The sequence below is a fragment of the Pantherophis guttatus genome, chromosome 4 (genome assembly GCF_059756535.1).
Source record: "Pantherophis guttatus breed Tessera chromosome 4, ASM5975653v1, whole genome shotgun sequence".
Lineage (NCBI taxonomy): Eukaryota > Metazoa > Chordata > Lepidosauria > Squamata > Colubridae > Pantherophis > Pantherophis guttatus.
The window spans coordinates 131,586,744-131,602,437 of record NC_142066.1 but is presented as its reverse complement, the minus strand read 5'-3'; the positions used below and the strand labels follow the sequence as shown (position 1 = coordinate 131,602,437).

The 15,694-nt window shown below is 35.8% G+C and overlaps 1 non-coding gene across 1 annotated transcript; it reads right to left on the bottom strand.

Annotated features, from left to right (window-relative positions):
- Nucleotides 1-13,137: 13,137 nt before the first annotated feature.
- TRNAN-GUU (transfer RNA asparagine (anticodon GUU)) lies at nt 13,138-13,211 on the bottom strand. Its single transcript has one exon. It is a non-coding gene; the product is annotated as a tRNA-Asn (tRNA).
- Nucleotides 13,212-15,694: the final 2,483 nt, after the last annotated feature.

Sequence of the window (15,694 nt, the reverse complement as noted above, 5' to 3'; positions counted from 1 at the left end):
GCTGTGTCTAAAAATACTTAAGAGTCAGAGCCAGAATTGGACATGCCCACAGCTTTCTTAGAGCATTATACAAATAATTTGACAATTCTATGTGAAAACATACACCAGAGTCTTGTTTTGTACACAGGAAGTCCAAAGTTCAATTAGGTTTGCAGTGATCTGATGATGGCTAGGGATTGCCTCTCTAAATAAGACATCTGAAAGCTGCTGCTAACACAGATCATCTACTTTGTATAATATTCAAAATTATAAAAACTGATAGTATTAAATTTGGCTTTTAACTATTTTCTTTTGTATAAATAAGCACCAACATACTTTTATGTCTTAAGGAGCCTGAAACAATAGAAGAATGAAATTACAGCTACCCAAAATGAAATTTTGCATATTCATTTTATTAAATGCTTAATTATTATTTGTTAAATGCCCATATTAACCTTTTCACTGTTGACACTCAGGATAACAAGCATACCTAAACTCCTGCCTATTTTTCCGATATCAATATTAAATATTACCATTATATTTAGATTATATTAACAATACTAATATTTATTAACATTTTAATTAACAGTTGAGGTAAAAACATTAAATGCTGAAGGACCCAAGGTTCATATAAGGGACAGTGAAGTTTTCTTTAATTTAATAATAGTTGTTTTTCCAGCAGTGGTAGAGGCAATAAAATACAATTGCCTAATAAATATTCCATATCTTACAGTGATATTTGATATTAAAGTATAAGAGCCAAATCAGGATTAAAAAATAAAGACTGAAAGGGAAATATGGAAATATCTGTAATTGAAATATAGAATGTTTTAATCAACATTTCTAAGAGATAAAACATAGGTTTGAAATGATCATGCTATGTTTATATTTTTTTTAGTTAAGAAATCTATATATTCTCCTCCTCCTCCTCCTCCTCCTCCTCCTCCTTTACCACTTTGGGTGTCGAGGGAGATACAAAGTTCTGGCTCTTGCTCTTCTGACGGCCTCAACCATTGTTAACTGATGTTGTTGGTAACAGAACAAAATAAGGATTGGGTGAACTATGGCATGGCCTTGTGCTGCAGCAGCCATGAAGGCCTTCCTGGGTCACCCTAAAATGGCCTGGCTAAAGGGACTCGGGTCAAGTTGCAACAGCTCCAGCAAGCCTGCAATGGATAATATATTGCTACAGAAATTATAGCGACATACAAACAGACTGATCTATATATACTGGAAACAAAATTCAATTGTCACTTGCTTAGCTGCATATTAAAAGATTTGTTTAATAGTTTATTGTGGGGGAAAAGTTTTTAAATAAAATTTGGGATATATACAAGGTCACTTACCATATTTCATGTTTCACTACCATATTTCCTAGTAATTAGTCTCAAGTAATTATAACCTTGTTATTGTATTTCTAGATTCACTAATAGTAATCTCAACTTTCTTTGTGTCTTTTTACATGTTGTGTAACATAGGGAAGAAATTGATAATGTTATCACTGTGAAGGGCTGAATTAAGAGAATTTAAAAGTTAATCTATATAAGCACTCCTGAAGGTAAATTACATTTTAGAAATTATTTGCAATATTTCATATGTCGCATTTTGAGCCTTCATTATTCAGTTCTTAACAATGAACGTGCAGATTTAAAAACTATAAATTCATAACATCTTAACTTCTATAGTTTTATGTATAGGCTGGCTCCTTTTAGATATTGTTGGTGAAGGCACAGCTTCATATTTGAATTAAAATAGACAAATATTCAGTAGCCTATGCATGTACTTAAGAAATCTAATCATTTGGGTGCAATAACCAAGAAGAATAAAACCTCATATTGCATGCACGGATTTAGATGCTCACTAGAAGCATTCACAAGTAAAATCAGGATTGCAATAGTATCTTCTGAGTAAAAGTTAACACTGGGAGGTAGTTTCCAACTGACATTAAAATCTGCCATTCCTGCTTAAAATTTAGAATTACAGTAATTGGTTGTTGCAGATAATACCTACTTAACATAATGGTTTTCTAAGTATGATCTAAGAAAACATAGTTCTAAAGATATTTTTTTTAAAAAGCCCTCTTCTGCCCTATTTCAGATACCTATCTATGAAAATTTTGCATTTTTATTCTCTTTTAAAAGCTAGCATTGACATTTAACACACCTAATGAAAACAAAACAACTGTTTTCTTAAAAAGTATATAGATGATCCCAAGGGATGCTTTGCAATTTTAGCAAGGGCAACAATAGTTGGGCCTAAGTGCTGGGTCTCCTGACACTCTTGAGACACTCCCTCCCCTAGTTTCCATAGAGATGGTAGGAGCCACAAAGAGCTCCAGTCCTATTACTGACTAGGAGGGGGCTCAATTTGTATGCATGAGCCCTGCTGGGAATGAAAAAAAATACAAAAGGAGGACAGGAGAAAGAACAGAAAGGGGGAGGATAAAAAGAGATTGGTTATAAGGAGAGAGAGAGAGAGGGAGGGAAGGAGAGAGAGAGAGAGAGAGAGAGAGAGAAGCAATATGTTTAAAAACAAAGGAGAGATACAGTGATGAGGTAGAGGAAGAAAAAGATGAAAAGAGAAAGGGATTGAGAAAAGAGAGAATGAATTCATCTCCCCTAATACAGTATCTCTTGTCATTCACTGACAGGAAATGCTGTCCCCACAAGAGCTAATTCACAGGCACTGGAAATAGGAACAGCAGGGGTGCCTTCATCACATGACCTCCTCAGCAAAATCCAGAAAAAAAGGCATAAAAGGGAAGGCTGAGAAGTGAGTAAAAACACCGGAAATGAATGACACTGATTGGCTTATGATTAAAATGATTTGGAAAGATTGATAGTTAAATAAGAAGGCAATAATAAAACCCTAGATCTATTGCTGACTGGTAAACCTGCCAGTTCAAAGCCAGGTAGAGCGATACATGTACACGTACATTCACCATCCTAACATTTTGGGGTCTCAGTAGTTTAGAAGTGGGGCTAGTCTCCTTTAGCACATAGGAATTGACCCATATTCTAGGGGGATTTGAAACCGATCTATTCTTCATTATCATATTCATCAACCCAGTTAACACCTTCACAAATATAGATGGAATAAATCATCTTCCTTTCAAGATATCATTATTATTTAATGATAATAAATCTGTTAGCCTCTAGCACTTATAGAGCACCTTTTAAATGTTCAAAGCGTTCTTCATATATTATTCCAGCAGTTGAATAAACTATGCAGATTGGTATTATTTACTAGTAAATTGCATATTAAGCAATTTAATGTCATGGATAGGGGGTATTTTGATTTCAAATATTTTGGGCATAACTATTTTTATTTAACTTGGTAAAAAATAAAATATATTGCAAAAAAGAAAAAGAAAAATAGACTAAATAAGCAGATTAAAAAGTGCCCAAAACCAAAGAGTTAAATGTTAAAATTAAATTTTCCATCCTTCCTTCCTTCCTTCCTTTCTTTTTTTCTTTTTCTTTCTTTCACATTCAAGTCAGTGTGACTTTTGGTAATTGCCTGGACAAGTTCCTGCAAAATTCTCGGGATTTTAGAAGTGGTCTGCCATTGCCTTCTTTCTAATGCTGAGAGAGAGAGGGTTGAGAGAAAGTGATTACTCCAAGATCACCCAGCTGGCTTTGTGTTCAAAGTGAGACTTCAACTAATGCTCTTCTGGTTTCTAATTTTAACCACCACCTCAAACTGACTCTCAATTTTTAATCTATTCAATTATAAATTCACTTTTTTCTAGATTCCAGCAATCCCATTCAAACACAAAGTAGTCCTGTCATCCAGATTTGTCATAACTAGGCTGTTGCTATATAATGTACTTTATTGATTTTAATTCCAACCAATTTGCTGTCATTGCAGATCATTCCTAAATCTAAGAATTCATTGTTGCAGTTTTTAATTATAATATTATTATTATTTATTATTATTATTATTATTATTATTATTATTATTTATTAAATTTATATGCCGCCCCTCTCCGGAGACTCAGGGCGGCTCACAATACATTTTTAAAAAATCATTCTAAAAACATTTAAACATTTAAATAATAGTTGGGTGATTTTGTCTTTCTTCAGAAGCTAAGGAGTATCAGACCTGGTGGTTCTTGGCTGAGAAATGAGAATACCAGAGGTTTAGAATAATGGAATCTTGAGAGGGGTTAAGATCATTATTGTGCCACAAGTCTATTCCATTGCACTTACCAAAAAGGGATGGAATGTGTAGTGCAGTGATTAAGGTGTTATTAAAGTTAGAAAACAAGCATTCCATGCTGAATAACGCTAGAAGAGTAAATAAAGGGTTCTTTATTTATGTAAAGTTAAAACATTGTTTTAGACTTCAAAACTTGCTACTGTTGAAATCAACAGAACAACCATTGAGTTTAAGATAATTGGATTATTTCCTCAGGATAAGAAAAAAAGAAACCTCAAGCTATTACAGACAAACTGATTCAGAAGTTAAGGCATAATTCCTTTAACATCCAATTTTAAAATATCTCCTATGGTATACATCTGCATGCATGTACTTTTTCAGTTCATACTTAAAAATAATTTAACAACTCTTAATTAATTATATCTAAATCCAACCTAATATTTAAAAGTAGTTTTGTCTGAGTAAATCTGCATGCATAGGCATGTTTGGTGTGAGTGTGGGTGTGGGTGCGCACACACACATGGACAAACACTAAGCACAATTTCTGAGCTCATCATAAAAAGGTTATTTTACAAAATAGATGGTCAGAGGCAAATGATTACTATAGTTTATTCCATATCAAATAAATGGAACTAACTTTATGACTAAATATTCATTTACATAAATAAATATCCTACCTTTCTTAGAAAATAATGAAGATTCCAGTATAGTTGTTTGGTACCTAATACATTTTAATAAGATTCATGAATATATTTCATAACTAACTTCTTTTAAACTGAAATGCAAGAATTATTAGAAAATTAATATTGCCATAGCATTCGTAAAGTTTGTGTTAAAATATTTTTATTTCTAAAAATCTTGCACATTTTTGAAGATGTGGCTTATTTTATTTGTCTAGAAAAAAATCTATTATAGATCTTTTGAGCAAAAGGGTTTATGGGACAAAATAACAATAATAGAGCTTGTTTTACCTTAGAGTTGCTTGAAAAGTTCATGCACTGGGAGATTTTTCTGTTGTACTGTTTCTAAGGAAAACACTGTTGAAATTATAAAAGGAGTTGTTAAAATATGTTAATATATGGCTGACCTTGGTTTATTAAAATATTAAGCTGGATTGAATCTTAATAATGTTGGGTAGGAGATGATTAGGAAAATAGGACTGGGTTAAACTAGGAAATTGAAAATATCCCAGAAGAAGGCAATACAAATTGCAAGAAAACTTTGTGGATGCATTCATGTAGTCTTTAGCAGCTGAAATTGATTCAAAGAAACCCATATCTTTAGTTGGGCTATAGTTCTAGAATTTCTTATAAATTATTCTAGTAAAAATTTTCAAATAAATGATTCACCACCTTTTCAACAAAACAATAAAAAAGAGTACAAAGAAATAACTAAAGGTTTAATCTTAAGAGTTTTAAGTAAAATAAAATCTACAGCTAAAAGCTGTATTAAAATCAAAGAAAACTACAGTATATCTGAAATTATACAGAGCACTATTATATTTTTCTATTGTTTTTTAATTTGTAAAATGGACAATTTAGCATGATGCTTATAACAGAATTCAACAAGAGCAATAAATAACCTAATCTACTATATTGTGAATTATAAATAGTTTATATATTCTTTATCCAATAAATGTACCTTGTTGGGCTGAATCAAAGCATATTTAAATACAGAATAGAATTCTGAAGATTGCATACTCCAGTTTTCTGCATTTATACTGCACTAAGTTCAAATGCTTTTCCTCCCAAGCTAATGTGCACTAAAGCTTTTTCCAAACACATTAGGCATTCACTCTCATCATTCCTACCTATACAGACATAGTGGGAATCAATGCCCAACATGTATGTGGAATATTAGGTTGGATAAGGCTAAGGACTGCAGTTTGAAATGAATTAGAACAATTGCTATTGATTATAGGAAAAATTTGATGGGTGACATTTGTTGATCATGGAAAAAAGGTAGCTAATTATTGCCATATCTGAAATGGATTTTCTATGCTTGAAAGCAATACATCTGAGATCAGCATACTCAAGGAAAAATTGTGTCAGCATACCAATTTGATTAGCTTCCGGTTGGCAGGTGATGGCCATTTCTGGAGGCAAAAGGGCTGGATTAAATAGCCCAGGCCTGCAGGGCTCTCCTAATGCTCCAAGATGAAACATGATAGTAAAGAAGGAAAATAATCTAAATAACTGTAATATGTGTTTTCTAAATTAATCCAAAATAAGAAAAAGTGAAATTATCTAAGTTCTTAGGTAATTGGGCTTGATAATTCTATTTTATATATACATAGAATAGTTGAAAAGAAGCAATACAAGGAAATTACTTTTTCCTTCCTTCCTTCTTCCTTCCTTCCTTCCTTCCTAAATAATTTATATATGTAAAGAACAACTTAGTGTTCAAAGGTTCTTTGAATGAAATTCTTCGTTTAAAGCTTTGTTTTGTATTTCTATGTCAAACCATTTCCATAAACAAGCTATCTAGAAAATTGGTTGAGTTTGGTTCACCTTAATATATTCTTCCTCCCCTCCTTTCTCTTACCAGAGTATTCAGGCTGCAACCTTTCAGTACAACTTCTTTTTTTTAATGACTGCGTGTGGCAAGAAAGGTTTTTCTTCTGGCTGTCAATTTGCAGATATTAAACCCTTACATTTACAGAGGAACCAATATATTCCAAACTGCCTTTCATAATTCATTTCCACAGATGTAAAAATAGAATGAGGCTAAATTATAGTTTTACATTTATTTATTTTGAACCCAAGTTATCTATGTCTGACTTGAAATCATTATTTTAAAACTGTTTTCGGAAAGTATTCTAACACGGAATTTCAATCTTTATTCTCTGACAAATGTTTTACAGTAAGTAATTGGCACTGCTCTTTTTGGCCTAATGATATTAACCTTCAAAATACCTTGGACTTTCAACAATAGATGGCATTTCACAAAATTCTGAACTTGGCAACGTATAAAACCTAAAATACTTATCTTTCTATAGATTTCAAAGGGGCCTTCCATCCACACTGAATCTTAAAACATTGTTACAACTGAGCTCTTTGCAGTCAAGCTCATGTTGTCTAAATGGCCTTATCAGTTTGTTCTCTAAGTACAAAGCACTATTTGTTATTTCTGAATTGAAACTTTAGATATAAAAACAAAAGAGTTTTCATATGCAGATTCGAATTGCTAGAATTTCAGGTACATTGTTCTTGTTTCTTGGTTTTTAACTTACACACCATTGCAAACTGAGTTGAATTTATTAAGAACATTAGTTACAAAATATGCAGATGTTCTGGGAGCACACAATTCTTCATCCATAAGAAGTAAGAAATGTAACTATCTTGTATTAACTGAGAACTTGCATAGATTTTCACCAGTACTTTCTAGTTTTCACAAATTACACATATCCTAGATAACTATGTAATTGGCCTTCATGATATCTAAATAAAAAACATTTTTTTTTCCAGATTGAACTTTTCAACCTGGATCTCTAGGGGCATGTCTAGATTGAAAGTACCATGTTCCCTAATCATGGTTTAATAAAAATGCAGACCAAAATTTTGCACTGATAACAAGCAAATAACCTAGTCATATTTGAACAAATATAAACTTTAATTTCTATTATGGTCTTGTGGTGGTAGGAGGAATGCTCTGCATCAAATCTGAAATTCAAGCATCTGCAACTCAAATTTAAAAGAAAGTCAGTTTATAATTTCTAGCATTATATAAGATAGTCACTTCTAATTAGATGAAAATTTGAGGGAAAATCACTTTATAGCTATATTTGAACAACATCACAATCCTAATTTAAGGTGGTTTATTTGTGTTCAGTGTTATGTAAATTTAACCAGAGACCTTCGTTTATTCTCAGGTTTCTACGTAATCCTGAGCACTGGCTTAATTCAGTGAATCATGGTTAAGTAAATCAGGTGTTAAAATGTTTCACAGGCATGACTCATTCTAAAATGGCTTTTATTCTTATGGGTCCACTGTGTGGATGTATAGAAATGAAAATAGATCATATCATGACCAACACTTGTAGAGCGAGAGTAAATTCATATTATAATTCTTGATAATATTAATTTAGCACTACAATACTTAATTTGAAGAACTGCATTGCTCTTTTCAATCATTACACTTTGCTAACTGAATCTTTCAAATAACGGAATAGCAGCATTCCAAAATTAGTGGATCCTGCTTGCTATTAGAGAAACTGTTTATCATAAACTCCCAGATTTTTTTCATAGGATTCACTATTATATTAACAATATTTATGAAATTGAGTAGGATAATGAATGCTGCAGGAAATGCTGGTTCCCTGCTCTGTGAGCTTCTCTCACACATTTGGCAGGCCTGAAAGAAAATAATACTCAAATGTTATTAGTTCAATTTAGAGATACTGAATTGAAGACCCAGTTATTTGTATTGTATTGTATTTCTGAAAAGAGCTCTACCAGGCCTTTGCTTTGCTTTGCCATGACTTTTCCTGCAAAGTGCAAACCATGTGGTACCATAACAATGCAGGGAAATAGTTTTATTTTTTATTTTCATAATATTTTTTAAATGTTTGGTTAGGGCTTTAATTATTAAATTTTCATCTGACTGTGAATTTTGTTGTATATTACATACACTGTAAAAATAATACATTTAAATAACATTCTCTTTATCCTAGGTTCCTGGGAAGGATAAGTGGATAAGTGGACAAAGTGCAAAATCTAAATATCTGGCTGAGTGTACCACCAATCATAACAATGTGTTTAATGGAACAATCCTCTAGCATCTAAAATATTTCCCTTTCCTCTTTTTATGGATGGAGAGGACATTAGATTAAACCGCTTGCATTGATACCGGCCTGCTTCCACCCGTCCCAGCAGAAGGCAGGATAAATTCTGGCCCACCTCTCCGGGGACCCGCGGGACATGTAAACGGTGACTGGCGACTAGCGCTGATCCATCGCCAGTTGGAAATTGTTCCTGGCTTTCCGAGCCCGAGCGATAAGTTCCTTTGAATAAGGCTCAGATCTTTGGAGAGAAACCGATCCCACTCCCCGCACCCAGCTCCCCTAGTGACTCTTCCGATCGAATTATGCCTGGGTCGCTCTTTCGCTCGGGCGCTCTCCTCTGCCCCGCTGTCGCTGCCAGCTTCGGGAACCCCTGATGTTCGGTCACGGTCCTCTAGGGTTCTTCCGAAGCCGGAGAAATAGGGAGAATGGCTGCGTCGTTCCAGCGGGGAGGATTGGCAGAGAGAAGCTGCCTTCTTTCCAAAGTCCTTACCCCTTTCTCGCCTTCTGCTTTCTTCTCATTTCCTTCTTCCTTCTCCTCCTCTCCATCCTCTTTCGTTTTTCTTCTTCTCTTCCTTCTGGTTTTCATTTCTCTTTTCTATATTTTTTTGCATCTGTCTTCTTCCCATTCTTCCTTTCCGTTCCTTCTTTCTTTTTCTTTTTCCTTTCCTCTATCTGGTTTCCTCTTTCCTTCATTCCCTTTTTTCAGTATTTCTTCTTTCCCGTTTCCTTTTTTCCTCCTTTTCTCCTCCATTTCTTTTTACCTTTTTCTGCTCTTCTATTCCCTTCCTTTGTTCATTTTATCTCTTCCTCCCTCCCTTCTCCTTTTCTATACTTTTTTCCTGCTTTTCACTTTCCTTATTTCTTTCTTCCCATTTCCCCTTTCCTTTCCTTTTTTCTTTCTTTCCTTTTCTTCCTGGAAAGGGAAAGCTAGAAAGAGAAGAAGGCAGATGTGGAAGATGCAGAGCTGTCTAATGCTGGGGGTTACTATGCTAAGAGGAGTAAGCCCTTTTTGGTCAGCAACCTTCCAACCTGTCGTAAGTCATCCATTCCTCTCAAGCCCACACCCAGTTTGTGGGAATTAGAACTCAAGATCTCTTTTAGTTCACACCTTTAACCATAAAGTAAGTGTGTGAGAGAGGGGGGGAGGGAGAGAGAGAGAGAAAAAAAATAATATCACTAAGAAGCCTCAAGCTTAGATCAGCTTCCCCTGAGAGCTTTTCAATGGGTTAACCTACAATTCCCATCATGTGCAACTGTCTCCATCCAGAAGACACCAGATTAGGCAAAGCTGATTAAGGTTGCTTAAAGTGAAGCTTGCTTAGGATCTTAAGTGCACTTGAGAACAGTATAGAGAACCGAATGCCTCTTTTATGAATGACTGCTGTACAATCCTCATCCCTTGCATCCTTGCCTAGTGTGAGAATTTGCAAGGATGGTATTCCTGAGTCAGAGAATCAGGAAGCAGAGAAGTTCAAGTCTTTTGAAATTTTGGTTTGGAGATCCAAGAGAGCTGAAAGAAGAGGTCAGGAGAGGGTGAATTCTGGGTTTGTGTCTAGCTACAAGTGGAATGTTGGAAAATGTGATGAGGGATAACAATGGAAATGAATCAAGCGACACAAGAAGCAAAGACTTTGAAGATTAAAGTACCTTTTAAACATTATTTTAGTACTTAATATTAGGCATCTCTGTGTCCATTTCCTCTAATGCTACACATCTTCCAGAAAAATATGAGTATAATCCTGTCAAAGACCAGCATTTTCTCTCCAAAGTCAGTCAATCAAGAAAGGTGAACACTTCAGCAGCTCACTGCTTTGCACAATTTCTCTAAAGTGCCACATTCTTTGCAGGCATTTCTTAAAGTCTTAAAATAAAACCATAGTCCTGTATAAAAGAGGGATGAAATATCTGCTATCAAAATAAAAATGAAAAAGAATTTCATTCAAAAGCATTTTTCATCTATTTTTAGGTTTTAATAGTTCTTAGAAAATACATGTTTAGGCTTGATTCTTACATTACATTACATTTAAAAATGCAGTGCACTTGAGCGTAACATTATATTTTAATTGAGCATGCCTTTAGGAATTCAGAAAGGACACAGCACTTTATGAATAGGAGGCATAATATAGATCAAATTAAGCATTTGAGTGAATCCTTTCCAACTGGTGTTTGACTTCAGAAAGCTTATCTCAGCCTCCTCTCATGGTCAGGCACCTGTTCCATTCCTGCAATTTAGAAGCAAGAGAGCTACTTATATGTCACAACAAGTGGCTTTTACCTAAAAAGTAATGGGGGGAATAAATACTTCTCTGAGAGGAACCACTCTGCCTTCTTAAACCCATTCATGTAATTTTCTTGCCAACAATACAAAGCAACAATACAAAGTGCTTTAATAATAGGGCATTATTAAATAGTGCTTTAAGAATTTGTTATCTACTAATCAAAGTTTACTATTTTGATCCTAGATCAGTTTGGTTGAGCAAACTGAGATGAGCACTACCATCATTATGACTGGTATATTTGAGGCAGTTAAGGCAGTTTTGCAGACCATCTGCCATTAAATGTATAAATTCTATAAAGTTACAGTACATCTGTATAGATTTTTGAAAGCATAGTATATCTTCTTTCTGGGCAGATTCTGCAAACATGAAGCCATCTTGTACAGACTGAAATGTTTAAAAAAGATTCTGAGCCAAAGTTTTCGTTTTTAACTTATAAAACATTTAAGATTTTCCCCCTTCCAACTAAAATGTATTTTTGTTGCAGGTAGGTTTCTATTTGAAAGACAGGATCTGATTTTAAATACACACACACACACACACACACACATCTTTGTTTTAAAACTTAATTTTTAAATAACAAAGGAAGAAAATTAAGAGGCAGCTTGAAATAGCGAAAGAAAAAGTGCGGAGGGAGGGGAGGTGGGTTGCATGGGTAATCCTGAGTGCCAGAAACCTTTTTGGAAGAGCAGCTGAGTTTTTCAAAGGTTGGGAATTATGAATTCGATGTCCTCAAGAAATCCGTCGCCTCCTCTCTTACAATCGCAGTAGTTATAAAAATTGGATGGAAGAGTGGATTGGACTCGGAAGGCAATTTATGACAGAGGAGGATTCGCGGGTGCCCCACACTTTTTACAAGGGAAAGAGGACGGGGAAAAAGCTAGGCAAATTCGGTGGAAAGATTCCTCTTTCCCAGGACGTTCAGCAACTCTGCGGCGGGAACGAAGGGAGACGTCTGCAACCGGGCGGGCCCTGAAAAGTAATTCAACTCCAGGGCGCAAAGTGCAGCCAGATCCAAGCTTATTCCGGCAGACAAACTATAAGAGGGGGGAGGGGAGGAGAAGGGAACACAAAACTAAAAGCCAAGTACAATTTTGGATCTGCCTTCCTCTCGATGCTGTTACATAATTGTTTCTCCTGTTGGCATCTGTCCCGGCGTTGTCTTCCCAACCCCCAAGTATTTTTTTTTTTTCATAAAGAGAGAAATAGTATGACGCAAGAGGGCCACCGGGAGTGGGGTGGGGGATCTGTAACTGATCATTTGCCTGGACGCTGCTGCTCGACTCAGCTTCTCGCAGGAACCTCGGCCGCTGCTGTTGTCTCTCGCAATGCCCAGCTCCACCGCCCTGCTGGAAGGAGGCGAATAAATCTGCCTGAGACCGCAGCCTTCTTCGGCCTGCGAGGCTGTTGCCAGAGTCAAAAGAAGAGGCGACGGCTACTGAGAAGAGCTCCTCCCTGGCTGGGGGAAAGCGCTGCAATTCTGAGACCAGAGAGAGAGGAGCTGCGAAGGGGGGATTTGCAGTGGGAAGGCTGCTCGCTCTGGCCAGGCAAGAATAGGGAGGCTTCGGCACCCGAATCCCCCTTGCGGGCCTCCTCTTGGAAGGACTGCTGCGGCTGGAAAAGTGACGAGAGTCAACAGTGCAGACGTAACTTATGCTGCTTCTTGGGCAGAGGGGCTCTTGCTATAAAGCATTTTGCAAAGAGCACGTGGGTGTTGCAAGGAAGAAGGCGAGGCACGGAAAGGGGGTTGAACAGAATCACCCTTTAAATCGCTGCAGAGCAGATTCTGTAATATGTCTGCACTGCATGGTTTTTATTTCATGCATGTTTTCAATAAGCGGAGTGTAGTTTTGTGTGCTTGATGCACTCAAATCAATCCCCTTAGTCGATAAAACAGAGGTTCTTTTTCATGGTTCTGCACATGAAAATAGTGAGAATCGTCCCTGGGTGGGCTCGAACCACCAACCTTTCGGTTAACAGCCGAACGCGCTAACCGATTGCGCCACAGAGACACCTGAGTTATTAAGGTTCAAAAAGTTTGCTGATAGAATGACAATACTTCCCCCTCCCTCTTAAAAAAGTCCCGTCGGTACATTCATTGTGAAATATTCATTTATAATGGATAAATTCGGCCGTTTCTACCCGTTACACTGCATTCGCTATTTAAATAAATGAATTAAAAGAAACATGTTTAAAGTCAACCGTGTGATCGGGTTTCAAGATGAAAAGTATCTTTTTGTGTTAAAACACAAACTACAGTCTACTTAGTTCAGAAAAACATCCAAAGAAAAGTAAGTCAGGGAGTCACTTCAATCGTGCACGGAGAAGTGCACATGCTATAAAAATTCTATACAATGTAAGATTGTTATTTGGTTTGTTGTTTGAAATGTATATGTCTTTAATGTATATGTCTTGTAGGTAGTAAGCATTTAGGTCTGAACACATTTGTTTATTTTGAAGTTGCTTGAGATGATCATCATCTTGTTGACTGACCTTCAGAAATGATGACATTATCTCTTCAGTAACAAACTTTTAATTATATGAAATACAATTTTATTTCTAAAGTCTTATTTTCTATATTTCTTAACACCGCCTCCAGGCCCAGAGTGGGGATCTTGTAGCAGGAGTGGAGCTTGACTCAAAAGAAAATTCTAAAATTTATCCTCTAAAATATATCCACCCTGAAAATGTTTCTAAAATCTTTAAAGTTTTGTGGGAGGTTGCCCTTTTTAATAAAAATCATGAATTCTGTTAGGAAAGTCTTACAACTATTTTACTTCTGGACCTTCCCACTAAAATCAAGTCTCCCATGTGTATCTCTCTGTATGTTCAGCCATGCAAATTTTTATTTAGCGAAGCTTGCAAAATACCATGTTAGATTTTCTTTCTTTTAATTATCATTGTTTACACTTTTAAAGTTCTTTTCTAATGGTGTATTTATAGTTAGAATGTATTTATAGCGTATTTATATGTAATGAAAGTGAAATTGGAAGAAAAGAAAACATTTACAAAAGACATATTCTTGGGTTCTGAAAAACAGCAAAATTGGTTCCAAATATAATTTTTATTCAATATTCCTGATATTATTAATATTATGCCTACCACCAAAAGATGTGCCTGCAATCAATTCTTTTTAAGAAGTTTTAGACAGCTTTTTAAAAAAATATCTGATGCAAGTAGGGTATAAGTTTGAGTTTAAATACACAAGGATACTCACTGATCATTGTTGCTTGCTCTGCATTAGTTGTGCTTCTCATTGGTTCATGATCTGGACAAAAGGCACACACTGATTAACAATGCATTTCTTGATTTTCCAGCAAATTCTACCATTTAACCTCACTGTTTCCCATGACACTATCTCAGTTCTCTGCGCTCAAAGGCAACTGCACTCTAGAGCCCTTTCTTACCAAATACAGTTTTTAACCATTTTAATTTGTTTTAATGATTGAATATGTTGATTATTTGTGTTGTAATTGTATACGCTATCAAGTGTCACATGCAAGTGAAATGGATAGCTATATAAATTCAATCAATTAATAGGGCAGAAAAGTGACCACAGGTTTTGCTTCAAAAATCAGCTTTTAAAAGGTCTTTAAAAAGCTAGAAATCTGGCGATTACAGCTGTAGGAGAAACTGCCTCCCTTCCATAGATTTTCATGTATCAAGAGGAGAAATAAAAAACTGCAAATGTTTTTTGTTTTTGTTTTACACAGTTACAAATGAGCTCAGATTTCATTCCTCAGTATGCATACATCTGTTTATTTCTTCCATTAATTCTCCAAAACTGAATGTAAACAATGTCATATCTTTAATACAGTAAATACACTTTTCATGAAGTATACAGTGAGTCCCAATTACATTATTCGTCTCTAATATTACAATATTCTCCTAATTCATAATTAAAAAGTAATCTAAAGTGTATTATAGTGGATCAAAACTGTATGTTAAGTATTCTTGCTTTATCAAGATGGATGATATGGAAAAATAATAAAAGAGGAGTATCTTAACATTTCACATGGTGTTACAGTGAAATAGGGTGGGTGTAAATAGATATTTGTAGGTATATTTGAAATTAATTTACACAACGTCTACACAAAATAGCTAATCCAGCACAGCCCCTAGGACACTGATGGCTAACCTTTTCTGGACCAAGTGCCGAAAGCACACATGTGCATATGCAAATGCGCATGCGTACACCAGAACCCCCAAAATGCAATGTGTGTGCAGCTCCCACATGCGCCCTGCCCGCATGCATACACATGTGGCCCCCTGCATGCGCCTCAGCCCCGCGCAGGCTCTTGCACCTCCGTGCGTGTGTCCCAAAGAGACCTGAAGACCAGCTGGCTGGCAGGAGGCACATGTGCATGTGCAGTGGAGCTGAACTGGGGCACGGCTCACGTGCCATCAGGATGCTGCGTGCCACATCTGGCATCACGGCCCTAGGAAGTGCTTGAATTCAAACGTAATACTGAACTTAGATTTTTACAAAATTAAA